The following is a 27,160-nucleotide window of genomic DNA, read 5'->3' as shown; positions in this document are numbered from 1 at the left end:
GTATGAGAAGGCACATAGACATGTCATCACAACCTTCAGGAAACCTTCTCACTGCCCTCCATCCTGAAGTCAAAGCCTGGAGAGAAAAGTTCTCCACTCTGTGTACCATGATCTCTAGAGGCCTGTTTAGAGCAGTCACTGCGTGCTTTTAAGTGTCTCCACCTGTGGAGGATCCATCACCACTCATGGTGACCTGACCAACCATTCCTCACCTCCACTACTGAAAAGGAAAACCAGGACTCACTTCTAGCCTAGCCCTGCTTGGCTCCTACTCAGTTTATAATGTGGAGGGGCCTCCAGCCATCCCATGTCCATGAGCCACGGAGGGAAATCGTGCCTTTGCCTTCTCTTGAGGTCTTTCTTCCCTCTGGAAGGACATTTTTTGAGCTCTCCAAGCCTCCTCAGCCCAAACCTTCTCCTATTTCTTCTGACTGTGGACACGGAATGGATGTGGGAATCGAGCAGTAACCAGGAATCTGCCAGAGATGCTGGCCAGGTCTTTTTCATATTTATTTTCCAATGGCCTTGCAGTCTGCTTTGTCTGCCCAACTGACGTGGCCATCACACTGGACCATGTGATTGGGGCTCCATGGAAGAAAGTTGGCAGCTCTTGGTCAGATCTCAGAGTCTGAAGACCTTCCTCCCAAGGGATTTGGCTGCTGGTTGGTCTTGGATTTGTGAAACCAGCTCTACAAACCCAGTACATTTGTACTGTTGAGTGTGAATGTCCTGCTTTTTGCGCATAACAAATATCATCAGGCGGTGATCCCCTCTGCCTGAAGGACAGCCCGTTCGCCTCTCATGATGAGGTGGCTTCTTCTTCTGCATCTTAGGGCCAGACCGTTCAGCTGTGCCAGGGTGGTAGTATTCGATGGGCATTTCTATCTTGACTGGTACCAAGTTTTTGCTTTATCTCTCAAGACTTACCCATGAGCAGTGACCAGAGCCTGAATGCCCACAGCGTTCTTTTTTTAGGGGCCTCAGACCTTCACTGTGTGACAACTACCGATGGGCCCATTCCAGCCAGGAAGTCTCCCCAGAACATTTCGAAGTGGACTTTCCAATAAACAATCTCTTTTCTCTTCTTATTCCAGTTTCCGGTGGCTGTGGGTGGAGTGGTGCTCACACCTCTGCAGGATTCTCAGCCTGGAAGCCTTGGAATTCCTCCCGGGACCTCAATGTCTGTGCTGCACCAGGCTTGTCACAGGTGACTCAGTGGCTCCTCTCTGCTTTCCTGCCTGTAAAATGGGAAGGGAGGGCTGGGGAAGCTCTGTAACCATTGCAAACTGGGAATGACATCCTGGTAAGAACCAGGAGTAGGTTCCTGGTCAGAACCAGGAGTAGGTTCCCGATAGGAACCCACCTCCCGTGTGCTGGAGGAGGCAGGGACTCAGATACAATAAACGAACATGATAATATGATGAAAGATCGTCATAATAGATGCATCCCAGGGCTGGTTCTGCAAGCTTGACAATCTTTTGATGTGCTGTATCTACATGTATTACCCCAGCATGGTTTTAAACCAGACAGCACAAACAGCTTCTATTCTGTACAAGTGTCACGCCCACCCAGCATCTACCATGAGGCAATGGAACGCCCTGGGACTTGATATTTCATGGCACAGACATCTGCTTGAGCTGTTTTATTACGGATGTTGGTAACAGGAGGAGGATGTTGGGTGAACAACTCGGGGGGAGATGCCACCTCACCCCTAGAAACTGTGTTACTGTGCACACCTATCTGTTGCAGGATAAAGCATGACACACCAGAGGCAAAACCCAGCAAAGTGGTGAGCGTTCTGCATAAGGCACTCATGCTCTCTTTCTAGTGAGGAGCTTTTTCACAGGGCACACGCTCAATAAACTGGAGGAGGAAATTATTGATAGCAGTCTGTTCCAAGTAAATCTAGAGCTCACAATCCCCTTAATTCCACCACAGCACCTGCACATCTGCACCAAAGTTTATCCTGATGGTATGCAGAGGATTCCTCTATTACTGTGCCCTCTCCAAAGTTTGAACTCTGTGTCTGAACTGCCGACGTCGAGTCCCAGGCTGGGGTGAAATGCTGAGCGTTTCTTGTGCGCTGATATAAATAAGGCAGAGTCGGCAAACCACAATCAGGAAATGGCAAAAGCACTATTTATAATCACTGCTATCTACAAAGATATTTGTGAGACCAGCAAAAAAGAAAAAAAATCCCCATTTCACTCTTCCTGACCCCAGCGCCGTCTATTTGCTTGACTCAGGGGCATTAAAGCTCGTCAGAAGTGTTTGCTAATGGTTATATAAAAGGAAACGTTGGCTTGTATTTGTCCTTGTCAGCACTGAATCGCTCCTTGGTTTTCTAGCTCTGATCCGCTTCATCCCTTCCTTTGCCAGGACCACGTGTGCTGTGGTGTGCTGTCGGTGCCTATAGGTCCCTTCAAAGAGTCTGCAATGGTCTTGTGTCCAACACAGAGGGATGTTTTCTGCAGTGGGTTGATACCAAGAATGCACCAAATGGAATCATGGAATACTTTGGGTTGGAAGGGACCTTTCCAAGTCAGGCAGTCCAACCACCCTGCAGGAGGAGGGACACCTTAATTCGATCAGGCTGCTCAGAGCCCCATCCAATGTGACTTTGAATGTTTCCAGGAATGGGGCCTCCACTACTTCTCTGGGCAACCTGTGCTGGTGCCTTACCACTCTCAAGGTGAAGAATTTCTTCCTTTTATCCAGTCTAAATCTCCCCTCTTTCAGCTGAAAACCATTCCCCTGCATCCTGTTCCTCATAAATAAATAAGATTTATATTTTATAAATATAAAGAGCCCCTCCCCAGCTTTCCTGGAGTCCCTTTCAGTACTGGAAGGCTGAAATAACCACCTGTGTGGAACAGGAGCCCCAAACCAGATGGCTTTAGGTCCAATATTTTTTCCCTGCAGGATGATTAACAAGTTCTTCATTCACTTCACAGCCTCTTCAGAAATGGCAGCAGCTGGGTCATCAGGATCAGCTCTGTTTGGGTGATGATGATAACCCCCGTCCTGGGGAGATTCCAGTGAAAGTCTCAGACAGTGGAACTGGTGGATGATTTTGGACAGAGGCGGTGCTTTGCTCTCCCTGTTCTGAGGGGATTTGTGAAGAAGACGGAGCTGTGCAAGTCTCAGGTCACGGTTGAATTTCAGGACAAATGCCAGCGTTTATAAGCATGTGAGTGCGTCTTTTCCCTATATATAAAAAAAGAAACCTTTGGTTTTAAAAGCACTAAGATTGTGTAAACACAACACTCTCCAGAGCGAACCACAAAGCAGTAAAACCCCAAGCTGTGGGCACCTCTTACCCGCTCTTTGTGACCACACAACACACTTCTGCTGATGGAGAGAGGTTTATTGCTACAACAAAGAGCTTCCTTCTGCCTCCGACAACAGCCACCTCATAGAATCATAGAATGGTTTGGGTTCAAAGAGACCGTGAAGGTCATCAAGCTCAACCCCCCTTCCGCGAGCAGGGACATCTTCAACTCAATCAGGTTGCTCAGAGCCCCGTCCAACCTAACCTTGAATGTTTCCTGGGATGGGGCATCCACCACCTCTATGAGCAGCCTGTACCAGTGTTCCACCACACATCTCCCAAGGGCAGGAATCTACCCTGCCTTTATCTTGAGGTGCAGACCCACTGGCCTTTGTAGGAGAAGAATGCCTGGAGCCCATCCACCCTCCTGGGAGCTCCACTGGAGACAATGTTTGGGTGCCAGGGCTGTAAGCAGAGCTTTGGGAGCTCTGCCTCATCCTGGAAATACATGCTGGACAGAAGGAGAGCATCACATGGTGCAGATGAAGCCCCTGGGTGCAGTGAGCCTAGTTGATAACCCCAGGGGATGTTCAGGTTTGGCGCGTGCACATCAGCTGCACGGCAGCAGGGCTGCATGCTCGGGGTACAGCTTGGGATGTGCATTATGCTGAGAATTGTATTTGGCAGGAAGAAGGTGTCCAAGAAAATTCAGACATTGAAGCAAAGAACCTTAATAAATGGGATTTAAATAATAGATTTAGCTGAAAATCCCCAGAAGACGGGGTTTTTATCCACACATCAGGTGCTGTAAGCTTAGAAAAAGATAACAAAGCGTTTCTCAGACAGAAAAGGTTGAGTTTCTGCTTTAATTGAAAAATCGTATGTGGTATTGATATTCCTGGAGAGATGTTATGTTAAGAGGGAGTTTATACTGGGAGATGTATCATCACTATTTGGGGGTAAATTAGATTAAAGTGATTTGCAGTTATCCCCATGCTAAGGAGTATAAACGGAAGAAATTGGAAGTTAAAGTTGTGCTTAAAAGCAGTGCACGCAGCTCACCGAGGAAATCCCAACTCCGCTCTGCTGTAACACGCAACCATGAGCTGAGCGTAAGAGGGGAGTTGTAGCATTCTGGGCCCATAATCAGCTTCATCTGCCTCTTCTTTACAGTGTCAGGGCAGAGCAGAATTAAGAATATTTGCATGCCTTAAATTGAGTCTTTCTGCTTTAATTATGTAATTATGGAAATCGCTATTTAGGGAACCGTAGTTACGGCTCTGTTGAGTTTTGCACTTCAGGCGGGCTCTCGATCTCTTTGTTAAAGAGCATTCCCTGCACAAGCCCAGTGTCTACTTTTTGAATATCGAATAGTTGTCCTGGGTATGTATTTGCAAATTCATTAATTAACTTATCAGTTAAAACTAATTAAAAATTGGTCCTTTAACAAATCTAATGTGTTGTGTCAGAGCTGTCTTTTTTTTTTTCCTGACGATCCTATTAACAGAATAATGCAGACCCTGCAACCTTCCCCTGTAATTAATGCTCACTGAAATCTTATACATAAATTTAACTGGGAAAATGTATTTTACAATGAATGGACTCTTACAAGATTATACTTCATAACTCCAAAGTAACGAGTGATAGGACAAGAGGAAATGACCTCAAGTTGCACCACAGGGGGTTTAGACTGGATATTAGGAAAAATTCCTTTGTGGAAAGAGTGGTGAAGTCCTGCAGCAGAGGAGTCTCCATCCCTGGAGGGATTCAGGAAGTGCATGGACATGGCACTTCAGGGTGAGGTTTACTGGGCATGGTGAGTTTGGGCTGACAGTTGGACTGGATGAGCTCAGAGGTCTTTTCCAACCTGAATGATTCTGTGATTCTACAAACTGAAAGTTTATTAAGTGAGGCTGGTTCGCAAGGTTCTCCTTCAGTTTCCGGTAGGGATTTGACTTCCACCCGGCTCCCTTAACAGCAGTCACAAGCATGTGTCTGCTGGGGCATCTGTGATGCTCTGCGAGAGCAAAGCTGCGTGGAGCAGTAAGCTCTGGAGCTTTGTGGCAGCTCTGGAGCTGCACAAAGCAGCCAGACATGTAGGAGGCTTGGGCCGTAAGCATCAGTTCAAATAGTCATAGAATTGTAGAATAGTTTGGGTTGGGAGGGACATCAAAGCCTGTCCAGTTTCACCCCCTGCCATGAGCAGGGACATCTCCCACTGGATCCAGTTGCTCACAGCCCCATCCAACCTGACCTTGAACACCTCCAGGGATGGCTCAGCCACAACTTCCCTGGGCAACCTGAGCCAGGGCCTCACCACCCTCATTGTGTAGAAATTCCTCCTTTTGTCTAGTCTAAATCTTCCCCCTTCCAATTCGAAGCTATTCCCCCTTGTCCTATCACTCCATGATCTTGTAAAAAGTCCCTCCTCAGCTTTCCTGTAGCCACTTCAGGTACTAGAAGGTCACTATAAGGCCTCCTTGGAGCCTTCTCCAGGCTGAACAACTCCAACTCTGTCATCCTGTAATGAGCATAAGTTGACTTTTAAAGTCATTATATCACCTTTAGTGCATCACATGTGGCCCAGAGGAGGGGAGGTTGGAAAGAACTAAGTATATTTAACCATCACAAATAGAATAGACTGCATACGTGACTGAACTGGTATAATTCATTTTATTAGCACTCATCTAGGGTACTCCAAACCATCCACTTACAGCTTCACGATGTATGAGTAATGTGTCCAGCCCAGGCGCACGCCAGTAAAACCCTTTGTACCATGCCGCCACAGACAGCGTTGCCCCTGAAAACAGCCCATAAACTTCCTTGGGCTCACTCAAGACAAAGAGTCTAACCCAAACCAAACATCCTGTATAATCCTGCTGCGGCTGCTCACCCACCCCGGGTTAGTCCAGGCTGCGCCCAACCCAGTTGCACAACTGGAAGAATATTGTGGGTCCTCACTGAATGGCACCCAGTAAAACCTGGGGTTCCTTTAGTGGTAACTAACACTGCTCAGCGATGAACTGAGAAAGAAATGGTAAAACTGAGTCAGTCAGAAAAGGACACATTTTAAAAATTCATCTTAAAAATGATGCAGCACATGTTGCTCTCCTTGACCGAACTGAGCTGCACCAACCATGTCCTGGGCTGCATCCAAAGCAGGGCGACCAGCAGATCAAGGGAGGGGATTCTCCCTCTCTGCTCTGCTCTGGTGAGACCCTACTTGAAGCCCTGCGTCCTACTCTGGAGTCCTCAGAACAGGAAGGAGATGGAGCTGTTGGAGCGAGTCCAGAGGAGGCCACAGAGATGATCCAAGAGATGGAGCACCTCCTGTATGAGGCCAGGCTGAGAGAGTTGGAATTATTTAGCCTGGCGAAGAGAAGGCTGCGCGGAGTCCTGAGAGCAGCTTCCAGTGCTGAAAGGGGCTCAAGGAAAGCTGGGGACGGGCTTTGGATCAGGGAGCACAGGGATAGGTCTAGGGGGAACAATTTTCACCTGGAAGAGGGGAGATTGAGTTGAGATCTTAGAAAGAAATGTTTTGCTGTGAGGGTGGGGAAACACTGGCACAGGTTGCCCAGGGAAGCTGTGGCTGCCCCATCCCTGGAGGTGTTCAAGGCCATGTTGGATGGGGCTTGGAACAACCTGATCCCATGGGATGTGTCCCTGCCCATGGCAGGGAGTTGGAATGGGTCATCTTTAAAGTCTCTTTCAACCCAAACCATTCTATCATTCCATGATTCTGTGAACATCGGCTTTGATAGGAAGAGTCCCATTCTGTTTCTGAGCACCCATGCTCCGGCAGTACGTAGGAGTCAAGGATTTTCATGCCCCCCATGAAGCAGGGCTCAGCAGCCCCAGTCTGCCGTGGGACAGAACAGCTCACTGGCTGTCCCAGACCCTCCAGTTCCTCTGCTGAGCTGGGAGTCCCTCACCTCCAGCCCCTCTCGGTGCTCGTCCTGCTGTGCCACTGAGGCTGTGCTTGTAAATTAAAAAATTGCAAATCCAACATTAAATAATGGCAAACGCACGCTAACAAACAAACAAATAAATATTCCCGGTGCTTTATTAATAGAATCTTGACAGCTTCATTAGGTTGGTGAAATTTCAAGATACTTAATGCAATAATGCTTCATCTCTTGGCTTGCGATATAAATTCTAATGAAATACGCCGTTCCAATTCATCACCAACAAACTGTGATGCTCTGCTCCGATGCCGCTGTCGTACTGCTAAGGGTTTTATTTCTCTGACGTTATGATCTTAACAATTTTATTTTAACAGTAGAATGGTAGCGCCTGATAAGTTAAACAGTAGAATAAAAGATCCCTCTAGAAGGAAAAAAGTATATGTTTAGGTGGAAGAGACTTCAGAACAGATTATGGGTTGTTTTATATTCTAAATATGACACGTTAATATCTACTCATTTAATACTATAATTTTTTTAAAGTTCCTTTCACTGAAAGATGATCTTTATTTCTCTGGAAATTGCCGAGTGGAATCCCCTCTTGTGCAAATGATAAGTGACTGCCGCACACCAAGAGCTAAATGCTCCAGAGCTCAGTGGAGCTGCCCTTAAATGAACAAAGTAAATGGAAAAAATTAAGTAGAATTAATATTATTAAAGATAATAATATAAATTATTAGTAGTATTCTATTAAGGTCAGATTAATCCCACTACAATTCAATTGGAATAATACATGCAATTTATGCAATCACAAATGTTTTAACATTTAAATTACCTTTTTGGCATTCTGGAAACCTGATTTTACATTCCAGAGCAAGGCAAACCCTCCCAGTGCCAAGACCAGGGCCCCCCACCCCAACCTCCCGTGGGCTGTGCTGCAGGACGAGGTCAGAAATGAGCAGCAGCCTCTGATCCAGAGCTGGTCCCTCACCTTTGGATGCTGAGGTTTGCACCCCTTGGCTCTGGGTCGGAGTTACCCTGGGGCTCTCCTGCCTCTGCAATGCTCCAAATGATTTGTTCTGAAATGGTAATGAGCATTTATAAAGCTTTGTGTGTTAGTGAGCCTAAGGAGGATGACGTGCGGTGTGTTTGCAGGGATCTCCAGGAAGCTTCAGCCTTGGCATCTCCGCCCCCATGTTTGCACTGGGCAGCTCTGCCGAGGGTGTTTAAAAGACATGGAGATGTGGTCCTTAGGGACATGGTTTAGTTTGGTGGTTTGTGGTGTCTGGTTTACAGTTGGACTCGATGATCCTAAAGATCTTGTCCAACCTAAACAATTCTACGATTCCATGATTTTATGAGAAATGCGCACCACCAGGACATGAGCATCAGGTTGATTTGCTCAAGTGGGGACCAGTGTGTCTCAGTATTTGCTAAAAAGCAGGCCCATGTTGCATTGAATTGTCAATGTCTTTGGGGAGGCACCAAAACATCAAGGGACCTAAAGCTGCTGATTTGAAACCCTCCAACCAAGCAGGAAGGTCCATCAGGCCCAGAAGACCGATCCCACAGCTCTGTGAGCAGCACTGCTCCCAGCTCCCACCTGCAGCGAGTGGAGCTGAAACCTGCTCTGAAGTGCGTTGGATTCGTTTGGATTATCCAGAGAGCTGAGCAGCTTGGCAAAAATCAGCAACTTTAAATTTGACAAAATACAACTGAAGCAGTTGTCTTTCTTTCTTCTCCATTTGCTGGAAAGACTGGAGACTCTTTGAGACAGCAACCATCCTATTTGATGTTTGTGCAAAGGCCTGTTCCCAAGTGGGATCTCCTGATCCTGAAGAAATGCAAACAATGAATAAGACAGCCGTAAAATTTTTGATCAAATAGAATTTTCTACCTGTCTGTGGGCACAGGATCCACCTTCACTGGAACAGATCCAGGGGAGGGCTACAAGGATGATCAGAGGGCTGGAGCTGAGAGAGTTGGGCTTGTTCAGCCTGGAGAAGAGATGGCTCCAAGGAGACTTTATAGCGACCTTCCAGTATTTGAAGGGGCTACAAGAAAGCTGGGGAGGGGCTGTTTCCAAAGGCTGGTGGGGATAGGACGAGGGGCAATGGGTATGAACTGGAGAGGGGCAGATTTAGACTGGACGTAAGGAGGAATTTCTTCATGATGAGTGGTGAGACACTGGCCCAGGTTGCCCAGGGAAGTTGTGGCTGCCTCATTCCTGGAGGTGTTCAAGGGCAGGCTGGATGGGGCTTGGAGCAACCGGATCCGGTGGGAGGTGTCCCTGCCCGTGGCAGGAGGTGGAACTGGATGGGCTTTCAGGTCCCTTCCAACCCACACCGTTATATGATTCTATGATTCTACTTTGTTGCTTCTTGCAAGGATAAATATGTCAGAGACTGCAAGGAGTTCTTCTGTTTTAATAGTGGGGGTTATACAAATAATCTTGGTTTTAGATTAAAAATAATCATGATATTGTCTGCTTTTTATACAGTGCTCTGCAAGAGCAGGCTGTGAGCCAGCAGCTGGCCCTAGAGAGAATCTATACAGAGTCAGAGACGGCAATTTGCCAGGATTTTTAAGACATGGATTCTCACTACTCTAAGTAGATGACAAGCTTAGAAAAAGGGGGAATCTGTGTCTTAGTTCACAGCCGGGATCACCAGGTGGGAGATGCCGTGTTCCAGAGCCCAGGCAATGTGCGATAAACCATCAGCAACGTTGCCCTAAGCCCTCCTAGGAACAAGTCTTTTGTAGACTCTAAATTTAAGCTTCCTCCAATGCCCTGAGGAGCTTCTGAGCTGCTTGACCAAGATAATAACATTCTGACATTTTTGGATGTTCTCGGTGTCACCATTATTAATTTGATGGTAACTTTATCATTTTTATCACCTTTTTCAAGCAATCAGTGTGTACCACAATTAGTTGTTTGGTTTTTTTTTTTTGTTGACAATAACAGCTCCCATTATCTAGTACTCATCAGCTGGATTTTTCTTTAATGCAATTGGCTTTCGTATCGGTTTTCTACCGCTCAGAAATGTTAAATTGTTTTGATTACTAGTTTTTCCCTCCCCCCCACCATTCTCTATATGCCATTTCTTTATCTAATTGCTTCTTTCATTTCCGTCTCGAAAGACCTCAAAATTAAACATCATTCTTTTAAAATTATAGTGAAAATAAAACTTTCCAGCCAGACTGTGAACTCTTAGGGGGAACTTTTCATTTTCCTCTCATTTCCTTCTGTGTTTATTTTTCTTCCCAGTAAGTTTCACTCATCCCTTTATTCAGCTTCACAGATCCAGGAAAAAGCACCAGGTATATATTGCTGGTTGGGACTGTCTTTTATTATCCCATAATTAATGTAATCAGGTCATGATCACCGGTCTCTAGGCAACCACCGATTTCTAGTTCAGTGATCAATTTATCTTTATCCATCATAATAAGATCTAAAATAAAATTAGACCTCACGTTAGGTGCCATCCCTTTTGTGTTTGAAAATTATCATATATAATTTTTAGAGATGCCACTGATGTTTTATTGCTGCCTGCGGGAGGTCTCCGGCATTTGCCTCTCACAATAATGTCCTGCGGAAAAGGGCAACTCTTCTTTTTGATTCCCTACAGCCCCGTGCTCCCAGCATGGGGTGTGATGGCATGGACCCACCCGCAAACAGCCTTTCCCCACAGCGGCAGTTAACGCATCGCGCCATGAGCGAGTCACTGCTTAGCAAAATACCGAGAATTGCCACTTCTTCTCATTTTTGATGGGATAAGAAACCACAATTATTTTTTCTCTTTATATTTCTTCTTATTGTGCAGCCATATGCTTATGACTCCCTGAATTTCTTATGGAGAACCATAGAATCATGGAATGGGTTGGCTTGGAAGGGACCTCAAAGCCCATCCAATTCCACCCCCTGCCATAGGCAGGGACACCTCCTACTGGATCCGGTTGCTCCGAGCCCCATCCAGCCTGGTCCTGAACACCTCCAGGGATGGGGCAGCCATCATTTCTCTTGGCAACCTGGGCCAGGGCCTCCCCACCCTCACAGCAAAACATTTCTTCCTAACGTCTCATCTCAATCTCCCCTCTTTCAGCTGAAAACCATTCCCCTTCATCCTGTCCCTGCACTCCCTGATCAAGAGCCCCTCCCCAGCTTTCCTGGAGCTGCTTTCAGAACTTGAAGCTGCTGTAAGGTCTTCTCAGAGCCTTCTCTTCTCCAGGCTGAACAACCCCAGCTCTCTTAGCCTGTCCTTGTATGGGAGGTGCTCCGGCCATCAGATCACCTCTGTGGCCTCCTCTGGACTCCATCTAACAGAAGATCCTCCAACCCTTCACAGGACTCTCCAACTCATCCATCCTCTTCGTTGTTCAGTGCCAGGCTAGCACACATCTGTGGGCAGGAATGGAAGAACTTCAAAAGTGTGTCTCCAACAGAACAATGGAGGGAATTCCATCCAGCCCACCTGTAATGTGTTAAGTTATGAAGATGGTTTGAAATACTTTGATCAGTTGGGGTGATTAAAAAATTTGAGAAATGTTATGAAAACTAGTAACTTAAATCTTAGCTGTACGGAATACAACTGGCTTTTAAATCAACATTGTCATTGTATTTCTGTCCGTTATTGGTTCTTTTTGGTTGATTTTAGGCTGAAAAAAGACTGTCTTGGGAGCTAAGGTTGCATCTTGTATCTGTGTGGATCCTGGGAAAGAAGTCCCGTTCCTGTTTGGAAGATTTAAGTGGTGTTGCAAGTGAAAAGGTACATAAATCTGTAACAGTAATACTCCATTTCACAGGGAGTCCTTTGTTACCGGCAGAGTCAGGGCTCGGTAATGATTTTAGGGTGAAAGAGGGGACATTTAGATTGAATATTAGGAAGAAATGTTTTGCTGTGAGGGTGGGGAGGTCCTGGCTCAGGTTGCCCAGAGCAGTGGTGGCTGCCCCATCCCTGGAGGTGTTCAAGGCCAGGTTCAATGGGGTTTGGAGCAACCTGATCCAGTGGAAGGTGTCCCTGCCCATGGCAGGGGGTGGGACTGGATGGGCTTTAAGGTCACTTCTGACTCAAACTATTCTATGATTCTGTGGAATATGGCTGGAATCTCCTGCAGTCTTGAGGGCTAAGGTGAATCTGCTAAATCTTTCTATCCTAATGTAGACAAGGACACACGTAATCATGGAAGATGAGGAGCAGCTGAACCCATATGGGTTCTGCAGCTTCCAGAAGGTGGAATGTTTCCCAATGCCGGTGGAAAATGAGATGCAGTGCATCTGTCGTGGATGTCCGAAGAGCTGGCATGGCATGAACACATCAGCCACTTCCACTCATGACAAGTATTGCATCGTGCCTTAGTGGCCCTGTGTCAGGGCTTGTGGTGTTGTCCCTTGTTCCATTGCTGGTAGACATTGTGATGTGTCCTGTGTTCCTTCCAGATGGGTCTCTGCCCTCAGTGCTGCTCTGTCTTAATGTCCCACTGTCAAATCCAAAAATTAGCCTCTTGTGTGGGATTGTGCAAGGAAATATTTTCAAGACTGTGTCAGATGGCCTGAGCAGAGGGATAGGGAGATAGCTAGATGAAAAATAATTAGAATAATTATTTGAAAATCAATAACTGTCTGAAGCAGCAATCAATTAACCTGGACATATTTCAAAATGAGATCCGTATTGACTGGGCAACTGAGGTCCAAATGATGAGTTAAAATTTGCTCTGGATAACCTTAAATTGCCCTTCACCCTATGTCCAACAGTCAGCAGCCAGCCCAGACTCACAGAGGCTTCAGAGGTGACCAACTCTATGAGGAAAAGGGCTTCCTCATGTTCAGGGCTGCCCCTGATCTGTCAGTGCAGTGGAGGGACTGGAGACAGCCCGACAAAGAAATGAAGAGGCTTATGGAGAGAAGCACATCTTGCAGGGTGAGGACTTGCTTCCTTGCTCGACAGAAAAAATCCTGGAAGGAAATTTTAGGGTTTTCGGATTTGTAGAACCTAATCAAGGTCAAGCTGGATCATGTCTACTGCAAAAGAGAGTTGTTTTTAGGGGCTCTTGGAGGCCGATCAGCTCTCACAGAGCCCTGGAAAATTGGCCAGTTTATTTTTGGACTCCAGTGTGTTTCTAGGAAAGGCTGAATAAAACCAAGGGCTGCATTCTCAGATTAAATAGTAGCAATAAAAAAAAGATTTCACAAGTGTAATCTTCTGTGGACTGACTACATGAAAGGCTATAAAATGACAAGCAAAGGCTTTTCTAAAGTCTCTGCTCCATACCCTACTGGGCACCAAAAGCAGTAAAAAATGGAAGCAGCCCAACAGTTGACCCAAGACACAGGCAGTGTTGAGACGTCCCTTTCGCTGCTGCGAATTCTTCGCTCACTTTCTGCCATCACTCAGTTTTTGTCATCTGGGTGCATCACAGAATGACAGGATTATGGAATGGTTTGCGTTGGAAGGGACTTTAAAGTCCATCCAGTTCTAACCTTCTGCCATGAGCAGGGACACCTCTGACTGCATCAGGTTTCTCCAAGCCTCATCCAACCTGGCCTTGAACACCTCCAGGGATGGGGCAGCCACCACTTTCCTGGGCAACCTGGGCCAGGGCCTCCTCACCCTCATTGTGAAGAATTTGAAGGGGAAAGTTGTTTTCAGGTTCCACAGCAGACACAACTCATAACACACCCTCTCCTTCAGGTCCCACCACCTGTAACAGGCTCCCATCTTCATCCTCCTCTGAGCTCTGCCGCGTTGCCCTGGCAGGAGAAGCAATCCGTGTTCATACTCTGTGCTAGGTTTGCAAAGTGCTTTTTAGGATCCAGTGACAGGTATTGAATATTTAAAGCAGGGAAGGGGGAAGAATGAGCAGGTAGCTGCCAGCTGCCGGCTCCTCTGGCTGCAGCTCTCCCCTCAGGGAGCCCAGACCATCCTCTCTCCCGTTTCACATTAATCTGGGTTGGTTTTATTTTAATTTGACTTCTCTGCAAAGAAAACATGGAGACAGACAGAAGAGAATGTTGCAAAGAGCATATTTTTTCTTATTAATCCAGCAACCTAAATAAAATTAATAGATTTACCCCCCTTTTTTCCATATTGATGGTCTCTGGCTGGTCCCTTATTGTTTCCTCAGGGCATGAATTATGGTGCAATAATTCACGCTGAGTTGCATGGACGGCTCTCGGCTCTCAGCCTTGTGCCTGACAGTGCTCCAGGCATGAATTATTGTGCTATAATTCACACTTTGTCATATCTTATTGCCGGAACATCCCCTAAATGACAAAGCTGGATTCATTAAGTAGAAATTCAGTCAAAACTTGGGAAAGGCAGTTGATGGCAGGAAGGACCATGTACTTAAGATCTTCATCTGTGTCATTGCAGTCTAGAAAGGAAGAGCTCCAAACAATTAACACAGAGGAAGAGGTTTCTACATCCGTGTCTCAGTGCATGGAACTATCTTGGGTGGAATTTCTCCGGTAAAGAGAGATGACTTTTCCAAACTAGGTGCTTGACTGTGGTCCAGATGCGTTGACCAGCTGGTCCAGAAATGGTTTTTCAGCTTGCTAGTTTGCCATGCAGACCAAATAGTCCACTTCATGGGGACATCAGCAGCCGTTTGAAAGTCAAAAAATCTTAAGAGGTGGTTAAGAGTTCAGAAAGCCCTTCACAGACACAAGAACATGCAAACTCCTGCATACTCTTCTGCACACACTCCTCCATCACATTTGTGTAACTCCTTTCTGCCAGAAGCCCTTTGATGGGTCTCCCTGTCTCCCAGGCTCACCCATAAAAAAAAAAAACTGTGCCATGGCAGGAGGGAGACCTCAGGATCAGACCATGCCGAAAGCAAAGATGCCCCCTCCCTGGAAGTGTTCAAGGCCAGGCTGGATGGAGCCTTGAGCAGCCTAGTCTGGTGGAAGGTGTCCCTGCCCATGGCAGGGGTTGGAACTGGATATGTTTTAAGGTCCCTTACAACCCAAACCATTTGCATTGGACTTCAGGAAAAATTTCTCCATGGAAAGGGTTATCAGGCACTGGAACAGGCTGCCAAGAGAGGTGGTTGATCCCTGGAGGTGTTTAAAAAGCGGGTAGATGAGGTGCTTGGGGACATGATTTAGTAGTAGACAGGTACGGTTAGAGTTGAAGATCTCTAAGGTCTTTTCCAACCGAATGACTGTGATTCTAGGATTCTATGATCCTATGCAGCTCTGCCATTGCTGTGCGCTGAGCACCCCTCCCTCCTGCAGCCCACCTCTGTGCCACCACTGGGTCTCGGTGGGGACATTCGGCTGGTGTCACCCACTCAACCCTTGGAGAGCAGGAGTACAGCTCCTGCCTTCCTGAGCTCGTAGAAAGGCAACCCTTAAATTAGAAAAGTGATCTGGAGAGAAATGGCTGTTTTGACAAATAGCAGCAGGCGGATGGAAAATCAGCAGGGACTGGGAGACACCTCGAGGAGAGGAAGCTCAGCAAGTCTCACCCTGGGCTGCGCGCAGTGAGCAGACGGCATCGACATCCTTCTGCGCCAAGTGTGCTAAATGCAATCACTCACAGAAACAACATCTTGCTGGTGTTTGGGGTAGTCAAGAGAGATCGCTGCCAAACATCTAGGTGCTTAAAACAGCACCAGGCATCTGCTGCGAGTCAGAGAATTCACACCCTTCATGCCCACTGCAGTTTCAGTCGAAATATTCCTTTCTGCTGAGCCAACTCATGCAGGAAGCAGCTTGTGCTCAGATGGTTTGGGTAATCCAACCCTCCCCCCCATGCTCCTCCATCTCTCCTGGTCCTACTCACTAGGGATCATAGAATCATAAAATCATAATATAGTTTGGGTTGGAGAGGACCTTAAAGTTCATCCAGTTCCAACCCCCCTGCCATGGGCAGGGACACCTCCCACTGGATCAGGCTGCCCAAGGTCCATCCAACCTGGCCTTGAACACCTCCAGGGATGGGGCAGCCACAACTTCCCTGGGCAACCTGGGCCAGTGCTTCACCACCCTCATGGTGAAGAAATTCTTCTTATATCAAGCCTAAATCTGCCCCTCTCCAGTTTATACCCGTTTCCCCCCCCCATCCTATCACCACAAGCCTTTATGAATAGTCCCTCTCCAGCTTTCTTGTAGGCCTCAAGAATCTTCTAGGATGAGCTGACTTTCAGCTGGTTGGAGTGGTGAAAAATGTGGCCGCTTCCCCAGCTGCTTTTTCCTGCCCTTTGCCCAGTCCTGCTACAAACAGGGACGGGGGAGTGCTCCCAAATCCATGCAGACAAAGAGAGTTGACGCTGTTCTTTCTGCTATCAGAGTGGCAGTGGAAGGGACAAACGGGGAGCAATAAGTGGCCGGAGGTGACAGGATCTTCACTTGGAGGAGCTCAGTTTCTTCTGGAGGAAGAGGGCATGCGCTGCTCAAGAGGTCTGATGAAACAACCAGCGCTTGAAATTTAGCATCCAGACTTCAGAGTGGGTTTTGCAATGCTATGGGAGATGCCCATACTGCAGAGCTCTGGGGCTGTGCCTGAGCACTAGACTGCCTCCTTCAATGGGAATCTCAAAGAGCAGGATATGCCTTGGACTTACCTGCCTCCCGCAGGACTGCAGACAGACACCTCAGTGGGACAGGCTCTAGACTCTACTGGGATTCAGATCACACGTGGCTTCATCATAAAACCGGAGGAGCAGTGTGCCTAGCTGCTGTTGGCTTATCTGGAGCTGTGTAGGAGAACAGCTCCAGATTATGGTTGGACTTGATGATCCAATGGGTCCTTTCCAACCTTGTGATTCTGTGATTCTGTGATTCTGTGAACAGTTTTCCAACACCCGTGACAGTACCCACCTGCTGGCCTCAAGCTCTAGAGGTAAAACACTGTATGTAGCACAGGTCAAAATCCACCAGCTTCCCCAGGTTCTCACTTGCCAGGACATTTGCACCTCCCTGAGTTAAAAGGCAGCTGGAGAACGTGCAGGACAGCCTGTCCTGGCATCCTGGCCCAGTGCAGTAGCAAGGAGCTATTTGAAAAGCATATCACAAATGGACGGTACTGCAAACCCAACAGCCGTTTGGCCAACACAAGAAGCACACTTTTGACTCGCCCGTGGTCATCAGCGCAGAGGTAAGCGACGTGCTGCATGCAGTGGGGCATGGCTCACCTCGGGATGTTGCAGGTGAGCCCGGTGATGACACCTGGACCACAGGGAACCTCTGAGCCAGCTCCCCATTGACTGTTAAGACAGCAGAAAGCAATGTGTTCAGATATAGTCACATTGCAGAGAAGTTAGGAATCCCACCAGCTGGCACACAGGCTGTATCCAGCTGGCAGAGAGGGAAGAGAACAGAGGCCTGAAGAGGTGAAGACAGCCGGGGAATCTCAGGCACCGTGTCACCCTGGCAGGTTTGGCAGTGTTTGTCCTAGCACAGGAATTCAGCTCAGGGCTTTCCGGCTGGATATCCTAGCACTTCTAAAGCACCAGCTGCAGAAGTGTGACTAGTGTTTACCGACAACTGGGAATAAACATGCATTACCATTAGTTATCCGTTAATTAGTAGACTAATAACCAGTTAAGCCAGCTTGTTATATAGTGGTTGAGTCTTCCCTGTCATTCTGGATTATTATAACAACAACAAAACCAAATGGTAGCTTGTATGTCAAGCCCAGAAATCTTCTAGGACAGTACCTGACACAGCCTTGGGCAGCTCTTCTAGAATCATGGAATGATTTGGGTTGGAAGGGACCTCAAACCCCATCCAGTTCACCCCACTGCCACAGGCGGGGACACCTCCTGCTGGATCAGGGGGCTCCAAGCCCCATCCAGCCTGGTCTTGAACACCTCCAGGGATGGGGCGGCCACCACGTCTTGGGCAACCTGGGCCGCGACCTACACCACCCTGCACAGAGGGTGAACCCAGAGGGGAGACATGGCAGGGACAGGCAGCAAAGAGCTTCCAGCAGGTGAAACCAACCCAGTCAAAGAACCCTAACTGTGGCATGCAGCCAGCTAATTTTTCTGACCACAAGGAGCACTTCAGCCTGTTAAAATCCCCTTCGGGATATTCTCTGGGCCTGTCACTACAAGAACAGCCTCTTTCCTCCAAGATTGTTGACGTAGCTTATTAGTGAATACTCATCTGTTTGCAGATGTTCTATATTTTCCTGACATGAAGTTTCTTAACATCCCTTTTAAATTGTCTTTATGCTCACAATGTTGATGCATAATCTCTTTTTTCCTTGAGAAGTTACTGTAAGTGCCTCGTGCAATGATGAGATGAAAGCCGCCTTTGTGTTCCTGCCAATCCAGTTTGTATGCCTCTGTTTGTCACCTGCAGATAAAAGCTCAGGGATGTTCTTTAGAGCGAGTCTATGAAGTAGAGACTCAACTGGAGGCAAGAACGGGAGGAAAATATTAGCAAAGCAACCCCGTAATTCTTGACAATCCCAGCACCAGCCATTGTGAAGCTTTGCTTAAACAAGAATCCCTACCTAAAGCCTCTTAGGGTGGCTTACGTGAGTACCTTGCACTTCAAAGAGGGTACACACAGGGCCAGTTCCAGCAGCTCAGCTGATGAGTGGTAACTCATTAAGCTGCACTAATTGGGCAGGTCTGTGTTTACTTATATCTCGGCTGGAGCACCTCATTTTGTGAACCATTTTTTTTTTCGAAAGAGCACATACAAAAGGTTTTTAACTGTGTCAAGCTGGTGAAACCTGGTCATACAGACCATGATTGGCTTAAAAATGACATCTTTAAAAGATGCCAATCTGCCTATAGGTCCTTTCATTAAATAAAGAACCAAGTTTCCTTTGTTTAGTTTTAGCGAATTAGAAACTGGTCTAAGTTAAAGCAAAATTATACCTTTCTGTCACAGACACAAAGAACCAGATGGACTCTGTTGTGTAGGCATACTAAGGTTAGTTTCCATCCCAAGTCACCCACGTCATGACTGGGGACAGCTGAAGCTTTGTCCCCTTCGTGGTTCCTCTGAATCAACCTCCACACATCACAGCATCCTTTCCATCATCACCTGCCTGTGCTTGTTTGTCAGGAGACCCCATAATTGTTCACCTGTAGGCCAGCACCATCTCTCAATACCTTGTGTAACAACCTCTTCTGTAGCCACTGATGAAGTGGCCAATAAACCTCCAATGAAGAAGAAAGGAGATTGTGGTGTGGTGGGTGCTGGTCTCTTCTCCCAAGTAACAACCAATAGGATGAGAGGAAATGGCCTCAAGTTGCGCCAGGGGAGGTTTAGATTGGATATTAGGAAAAATGTCTCTACAGAAAGAGTGGTGAAGCCCTGGCAGAGGCTGCCCAGGGCAGTGGTGGGGTCTCCATCCCTGGCGGGGTTCAAAAACTGTGCATCCATGGCACTTTGGAACATGGTTTAGTTCACGGTGGGGTTGTGCTCACAGTTGGACTGGATGAGTTTAGAAATCTTTTCCAACCTTAACAATTCTATGGTTCTATGATGTCCATAGGGACAAAACATATGAAGAGGGAAGACACCACAGGAATACTGCTTTTCCTAAAGTCCTACGATCGTATCATGGCCATGCAGACAGGACCTTGGCCCTCTCCAGAAGGTAAACCTTTAAACACCACCAGACTCTTGGAGATTTAGGCTGTGTCCAAACCCAGGTAGCGACACTTGGAAACACTGCTATCTTCAGCTGCTTGCCCACCAGCCAGGAAGTCATATTTAAAGGCTTTTAATGTTTTCTCTCTCCCTGTGGGACACTGTGTGTTTGCCAACATTTCAACCTGTTTTGTAAGAGACCCTGCCCAGACAAACTGGAGCTGTTTTCTCTCTGTCTGAGGAGTTGTCTACACCAACAAGTTGTGCAGCTCCATATGTGCAGTGACACAGCTGGCACAGAGCAGTCAGCATCCAAACTCTGTGTGTTCTGGTGGGGTTATTTTGGACTATGTCTAGCGTGGTTCCGTGGCACATTAGTCGTTAGAGAGCACCAAGTGTTGCTGGGGAACATTTTCTGGTTTAATTTCAATTGACGGGACAACACTTGTGTACCCTGAGTCCCCTCTGCAAGGTGAACCGTGGATTTGACTTTGGTTGCAGCAATTTAGGATATATCTAAAAGAAAATTGAGCTGACTCACTTAAAGTGTATCCAGACCTTCTGTATTGGTGTGTGCCTGTGGGAAATACCAGGTACTAAAGGGATTTTTAATTTAATGGAGAAGTGCATGAAAAGAACCATCACCCACATCTGAAGTCAGTTAGATTTGCATTGGAAACTAGAACAAATTTTAGCAATGAAGGCAGTTAATCATTGGAATTGGTTAAGAAATAATAAATCAGTTTAAAAAGTGATCGAGCTCTCTCTTTCTTGGTCTTTTTTGCTCAGGACATTTCTGGAGATGTTAGCCCAACAGCTCACCACTCCCAGCCCACAGAAGGAGCATGAAACTGGTATGTACAGGAGGTAAGACAGAAACTCCTTTCTAGTTTTGATTCCAATGCTGAGCACAGCCTCATTCCATACAATCATAGAATCATGGAATGGTTTGGGTTGGAAAGGATCTCAAAGCCCATCCAGTTCCAGCCCCTGCCACGGGCAGGGATGCCTTCCACTGGATCTGGTTTCTCCAAGACCCGTCCAACCTGGCCTTGAATACCTGGATGAGGCAGCCATGACTTCTTGGGCAACCGGGGCCAGGGCCTCCCTATCCTCATCATGAAGAATCTCTTCCTAAAGTCTAAGCTAAATCTTCCCCCTTCTGAGGGTGAAAGGTTTTAAGCTGAAGTGGGGGAGACTGAGATGAGACCTTAAGAAGAAATGTTTTGCTGTGAGGGTGGGGAGGCCCTGGCCCAGGTTGCCCAGAGCAGTGGTGGTTGCCCTATCCCTGGAGGGGTTCAAGGTGTTCAACCATGACTTTAACACAGATTATGAACATAGAATAAAACTTCTATGTGGAGATGCACATTCTTGAAAGCTAGATGGTGGCTTGACAGTCCCTGCTGCAGTAAGCCACAAGAAGAAGCCCTGGGGTTTGTGGGATACCTGGAATATGAGACTGCTATTGTGTGAAAACAAGTGGGAAAAGCACATAAAGAGCAATGAAGTGAGGAAGATCTGCCCGAAGGCCTCTTGGCTCCTCTCTGTCTTAGTGTGGTGGTCAAACCAGGTGTTGTACAAGACTACTTCTACTGGTATACCTTCAGATGGTCATTCACCATTGGAAGCTTGTCTGAATCCCTCCCTGCCTTCTTCCCTTGATGTTTGGGCAGGGACTGGATTATTGTACTGTTATCTGGTTTGCTAGGAGTATGTTCACTTGCATCCAGGTAGAACTGGTTAGCCTTTTAAAACATGGAATTTATAGAGGTGAGTAGGTATGCGTGTCCATGATGACGTAGCTATAGAAACTATGGAACTGGAAAGAAACTGCTCCACTTGAGCCTGACAGAGTTTCTTTATCTGTTCAGCAGTTTCTTCTTTTATTTTCCTGATTTATCCTATTGGTGGCTGACAAATGACATCAGAACACTCAACTCAACATTATTCTTCTTCCTCCTCCTCTACATCTCTGCACCTTTACTGTCCTCCTGTGTTGGCACCCCCAGCTGTGGAAGGTTGGGCAGAATGGGGACTTTGAGGAATTTAGAGCCATTTGCATTGTATGAAAAATGTAGATTTTTTTTTCCAAGGTAGGAAAATACTATGCTTTTCCCCTTCTCTGCTAGTGCAAATGTGGCCAAATTGATTTCCCTCCAACTTTCCATAAAATGGATTCATTCCAAGTGGAGAATTTTGGGAAAAGGTACAAGTTTGTGAAGACAGAGTGTTCTCATGGAGGCTGAAATATTTTATTTTAGCTCAAACATTTGTGATACATTGTGAAAAGTGGGGATTAAAGTTAGGGTAGGGAATGTCTCTGAATGGGATCACAGAAGAAAGAGGATGGTGACCAAATCAGAGGAATAAGCAGATCAACATCTTATAACGCAGCACGAGGTGGAGATCTCAGCAGTGCAGTGACAAGCAGAGGAACAGGTGTGGGCTGGAAGTGTAAGAGAAAGTGAGTCTCCCTGCAGAGTTTCTAGCTGATGCTTTTCCAAGCCTGTTTTTCATTGAATCATGGAATAATTTGGGTTGGAAGAGACCTTAAAGCCCATCCAGTTCCGACCTTCCTGCCATGGACAGGGACACCTCCCACTGGATCCAGTTGCTCAAAGCCCCATCCAACCTGGCCTTGAACACCTCCAGGGATGGGGCAGCCACCACAGCCCTTGGCAACCTGGGCCAGGGCCTCCCCACCCTCCCAGCAAAACATTTCTTCCTAAGACCTCATCTCAATCTCCCCTCTTCCAGCTCAAAACCATTCCCCCTCATGCTGTCCCTGCACTCCCTGATCCAGAGCCCCTCCTCAGCTTTCCTGAAGCCCCTTTCAGTACTGGAAGCTGCTCTAAGGTCTTCCCACAGCCTTCTCTTCTCCGGGCTGAACAACCTCAACTCTCTCAGCCTCTCCTCATGCAGGAGGTTCTCCAGCCCTTGGATCATCTTTGTGGCTTCCTCTGGACTTGCTCCAACAGCTCCATGTCCTCCCTGTGCTGAGGTTCTAGAACTGGACGCAGGGCTCCAGGTGGGGTCTCATCAGAGCAGAGTAGAGGGGCAGAATCCCCTCCCTGGCCCGGCTGGTCCCACTGCTTTGGATGCAGCCCAGGACACGGTTGGCTTTCTGGGCTATTTGAATACAGTCACTTAATTGATATTGCTGCAAACTAGACAGTTTTACTCCATGTTGACAGAAATGTGACAAGGAGTGGGGAGTGCCATGGGCTGCAACAACAAGAGGGGACCACTGAGATGAGGTGCCTGAGCTGTGAGGAAGCTCTAGCAGGCAAGCAGGAGATGTTAGAATCCCTAAAGATCTATCTGAGTGCCACAGAAGACCTTTGTGGGTTGCAGGAGGGTGCCTGATTGCTGCTAATTTACCTCCAAAGTTCCTGTGGCAGGACAGACCATGAGATCATTCATGGGATGGTAGTAGCAGGCCACCATCCTCGAACTCAGAGCTAGCCAGGATGTCAGTCATTCCACAAGAATCAGGCAGCAGCTCAGGACACTGCTTGAGGCTCCTTGCCTGCTCAGCTGGGCATTGACAGAGAACAGGTTGGATGGGCAAGGCCCAGTGGGAGGTGTCCGTGCCCATGGCAGGGGGGTAGAACTGGGTGGGCTTTAAGGTCCCTTCTAACCCAAACCATTCTATGATTCAAAGCATGGAAGATCTGTGGACATGCAGGCTGCCTTGTGGTGGGCAGGTTGCCTGCTGGGTGAGTGCGCAGAGCAGACTCTTCATGGTGCCGTTGCATGGGCAGGTCCACAAGTTTCTTTGCAGATAACCTGTAATGTGGGACTTCCCAATGCGTGTTGGGATTTTCCAGTAGGGTGGGGTTCACTTCTGCTGCTAAATTGTTCCCCCAAGGCAGCAGGAGCATGTGAAACCCTGGAGATTTAAAGCTGTTGAATGTTCAGCTTTCTCTTGGAGGGAATGGCATGTTGAAACCACACTGACCAGAAGCAGAGGAGCTGTACCCATGCACAAAGTACTGCCCAGAGAGCAGGTATCTACCTCCAGACCAGCCACAATTCCTCTCTGTCTCGAATCTAGGCAAGCTGAGGTTGTTTCCATACAGTTTATGGGAGCCTTCCTTGAGTCCGAGGTCAATTTGCCTGCTCTGAGGAGCATGTTGATCGTAATTGTGCTCTCTACGGGTAAAGGAGCTTCATGGAGGGTCAATCGGAACCAGAGCGCGAGACAGCATTCAGCCAAGATGGGATTCAGCCCTGGGCTGTGAGCTCATGTAGACATACATGAGTTGAGCGTCTGCCTCCTCTTCCAAACTAATCCCAGGAGGCGTCACAGCCGCAGCCCACGAGGTCCTCCCCCAGGGCCTGTACATGGGGCTGGGAGATGCAAAGCCTCCTGTGAGATAGAAAGTCTTTATTCGTCATTGCTGGAAGTGATGTTTCCTGTGGGAGGCTTAGCGGTTTCTGGTTTGCGTTTGGTGCTCGTGCTCTCCCTGGCCACCTAACAAGCAGTAAACAAACCCACTGGAACAGTGGCATTGAGATCCAGGGGGGCACGCTGGCATGGAGCTGCGGTGATGGGCACAGGACCTACGTCTGCCACAGCCCCCCAAGGGTGTCACAGTGCCCCTCAAAGTGCCCAAAAAACAGAACCCAGGGGATGAACTGGGGCTGGTGGAAAGCTCAAAGACTGCATTTCCCAGCAGTTGTTGTCATCACTGGAATTGCTCATGCTGGCATTTCGACCCATAGAGCAGAAATGTACTCCCACATCAATACGTGCAGCACGACGCCTCACGGATGGCCTTGGGAGGGACACGGGTGCTGTGACTCACAAGCATCGTGTGAGAGCTATGAGCAGCACTTGGGTGCAGAGCAAATCACTGCATTTTCTCTCTTCTGCTGCAGAACTTCAAATTTAATTTCTTAAATTTGAATCATATCATCTAAGATGAAACATGAGTGCTTAAGTGTACAGGGAAATGCAATAACTATAACAGGGCACAAAAGTAAATCTCCCCTGCAAGGTGCTTTTCTATATGTTAAAATAAAAAAAAAATCTGGCAAAAAGAAATGTAGCACATTTTTTAGTATTGTTACTTTAAGACTTTAGTCTGTGCTCTATTTTGTAAGGTCTATTTTATGAATGAATGCTGCATTGCAACTTAGAGAAACTAAAACTGTAAATGAGTGGAACTTCTAAAAAGAAAAGTAAAGAAAGAACATTGCCAGTACATGAAAAATGTTGTGTGGTCATTATTAGTGGTAAATTTGAACAGGAAATATTACTTATGACTGTCTTCGACTATTTAAACAAATTAAACCCCACGTATCTGTAGAAAATTATAGATCTCTGACACTTTTGGATCTTGGTAAACCTGCTCTGTAGGACACAAATTACAATGAGTTTGAGCATTAACAAGAAAAACCATTGCTCTGGGTGAGGGTACTTTCTGGGAAAGCACCTTTGCTGCCCTGAACACGGGAAATTCCAGACTCTGCGCATGCAGGGAGATGTGTTTTCACTGCAAAGATCCTTGCAGTGTTGCTCAGATGTTCAAGAGAGTCCAGAGGAGGCCATGGAGATGATCTGGAGCACCTCCCATATAAGGACAGGCTGGGAGAGTTGGGATTGTTCAGCCTGGAGAAGAGAAGGCTGCAGGGAGACCTTAGAGCAGCTTCCAGGACTGAAAGGGGCTCCAGGAAAGCTGGGAAGGGGCTTTTGATCAGGGAGTGCAGGGATAGGACGAGGGGGAACAGTTTTGAGCTGAAAGAGGGGAGATTGAGATGAGATCTTAGGAAGAAATGCTTTGCTGTGAGGGTGGGGAGGCCCTGGCCCAGGTTGCCCAGAGCAGTGGTGGCTGCCCCATCCCTGGAGGTGTTCAAGGCCAGGTTGGATGGGGCTTGGAGCAACCGGATCCAGTGGGAGGTATCCCTGCCCATGGCAGGGGTGGAACTGGATGGGCTTTGAGATCTCTTCCAACCCAAACCATTGTATTATTCCATGAACAGCCAGGAAGAGAGGACCATTCTAAGACTTGACCTTTCTATGAGCTCGTCTGTTTGACGTCGTAGAGAAGCCAGTGCACCTCTTGTGATCGTAACTGTTGCAAAATATGCAATCTCAATAGTGAAGCAGTCGGAAATCAGAGAAGCCGATGCCCTGGGCTGTGAGACCAGTGAGCTGACCACGACCATGCACTGCTGCTTGGCTCAGATCTGCACTCGATTAACACGAAAGCTGTCAACAAGATACCAGCAGAAGAGACCTCAGGGAAAGGTGTGACCCAAAGCAGGTGATGTGTAAGTGCCAGTCAGACAACCTGGCATCCAGGAGCTGACAGGGCCTGTGCAGAGATCGTGGGGTTAAAGGCCGTCAAGGAAACCCTTCAACGGGGCAGCGGTACCTTTCCAGAGCAGGGTCGGTGTGATTTGCCTCTGCTGCTGCACGTGTTCAGGGCATGTGGGCTGGAAACCCAGGGCAGACATTTACGGGGTAAAAAAAATTAGCCACACCTGGAAACGAGTCCTGGAAACCCACGGACTCTGGTGGAGCCTGCTGAGAGCCAGGGCTCCTCACTGCCTCTCTGGGGCAGCCGGCACATTCGGGGATGGGCAAATAGCTCTGTTTCCACCATGCACTTCCCGCACCACAGGTGCATCCCATGTTGGTCAGGACTTTCTGCATGGTTTAATACTACAGATGACTGTGACAACAAGCAAAAGCTGTAAAATGCAACTTGCCTGGCTCCAAGTGCTCAGGTATGAACTCTTCTGGTACCCTGGTCCTCATCTTCAGTTCAACACACCCTGTCCCATCTGAGAACTGAAATCACAGCAGAATGACCTGTTTCTACCCTTTCTCTCCCCCAACTTATCTCATCTTTGTGGAATGTGGTACATTGAGCTCATTTCCTTCCTATCTTTGCCATATAAATAGGCTTCTGAGTGTGGCATGAGATGGAGAAGAGAGGAGGTGCTCACCAAGTGAGAAGAGGTACTGCTTGAAGTGTTCCTGTCTCTGCAAAGCCTCTAGGTTGGAAAGAGCAAGTAGTGAGCTCCATTTCACAGTGTGGTATGAAAACAGCTCCGGGTAAGCTGTGCTGCTGGTGGAGTAACACACTGGAGCTGCCTTTTCACCTTGATGGGGACGAAATCAGATTTCCTGGCAGACATAGAGGGTCTCTTCATGGTCACAAGACCATAATGCCTGAACCTTGATAATGCAGCTTCCACACACCATGAGGCTGCTCCAAAGGGATGAACTGGCTTGCAGTTCTCTGTGCATTTTACTGTGCCAGGCACTTCCCAGCCTGTGCAAGGGGGCACAAGCCAAAGCGTTTTTCTCTGCTGTGAGCAAGGAGGTGAAGAGGCATGAAATGTGAAAGATGGTGATTGGAAAGTTCTGCCAGTCTAAATAAAACTGTTTTTCAAGCTTCATGCCTTATCATC

At 47.5% G+C, this 27,160-nt stretch overlaps 1 long non-coding RNA gene across 4 annotated transcripts; it reads left to right on the top strand.

Annotated features, from left to right (window-relative positions):
* Nucleotides 1-2,988: 2,988 nt before the first annotated feature.
* LOC128854130 (uncharacterized) lies at nt 2,989-27,160 on the top strand. Of its 4 annotated transcripts, none has more exons than XR_008453046.1 (6): nt 2,989-3,190; nt 11,829-11,939; nt 19,635-19,739; nt 20,522-20,599; nt 25,721-26,011; nt 26,365-27,160. It is a non-coding gene; the product is annotated as an uncharacterized LOC128854130 (long non-coding RNA). The 4 variants fall into 4 exon arrangements; XR_008453045.1 differs by having other exon boundaries at nt 25,721-26,470; nt 26,649-27,160; XR_008453044.1 differs by adding an exon at nt 16,466-17,273 and having other exon boundaries at nt 25,721-27,160.

This window comes from Cuculus canorus, chromosome 19 (genome assembly GCF_017976375.1).
Source record: "Cuculus canorus isolate bCucCan1 chromosome 19, bCucCan1.pri, whole genome shotgun sequence".
NCBI classification, from domain to species: domain Eukaryota; kingdom Metazoa; phylum Chordata; class Aves; order Cuculiformes; family Cuculidae; genus Cuculus; species Cuculus canorus.
The sequence above is the reverse complement of the archived record's forward strand: the minus strand, read 5'-3'. Positions and strand labels throughout refer to the sequence as shown.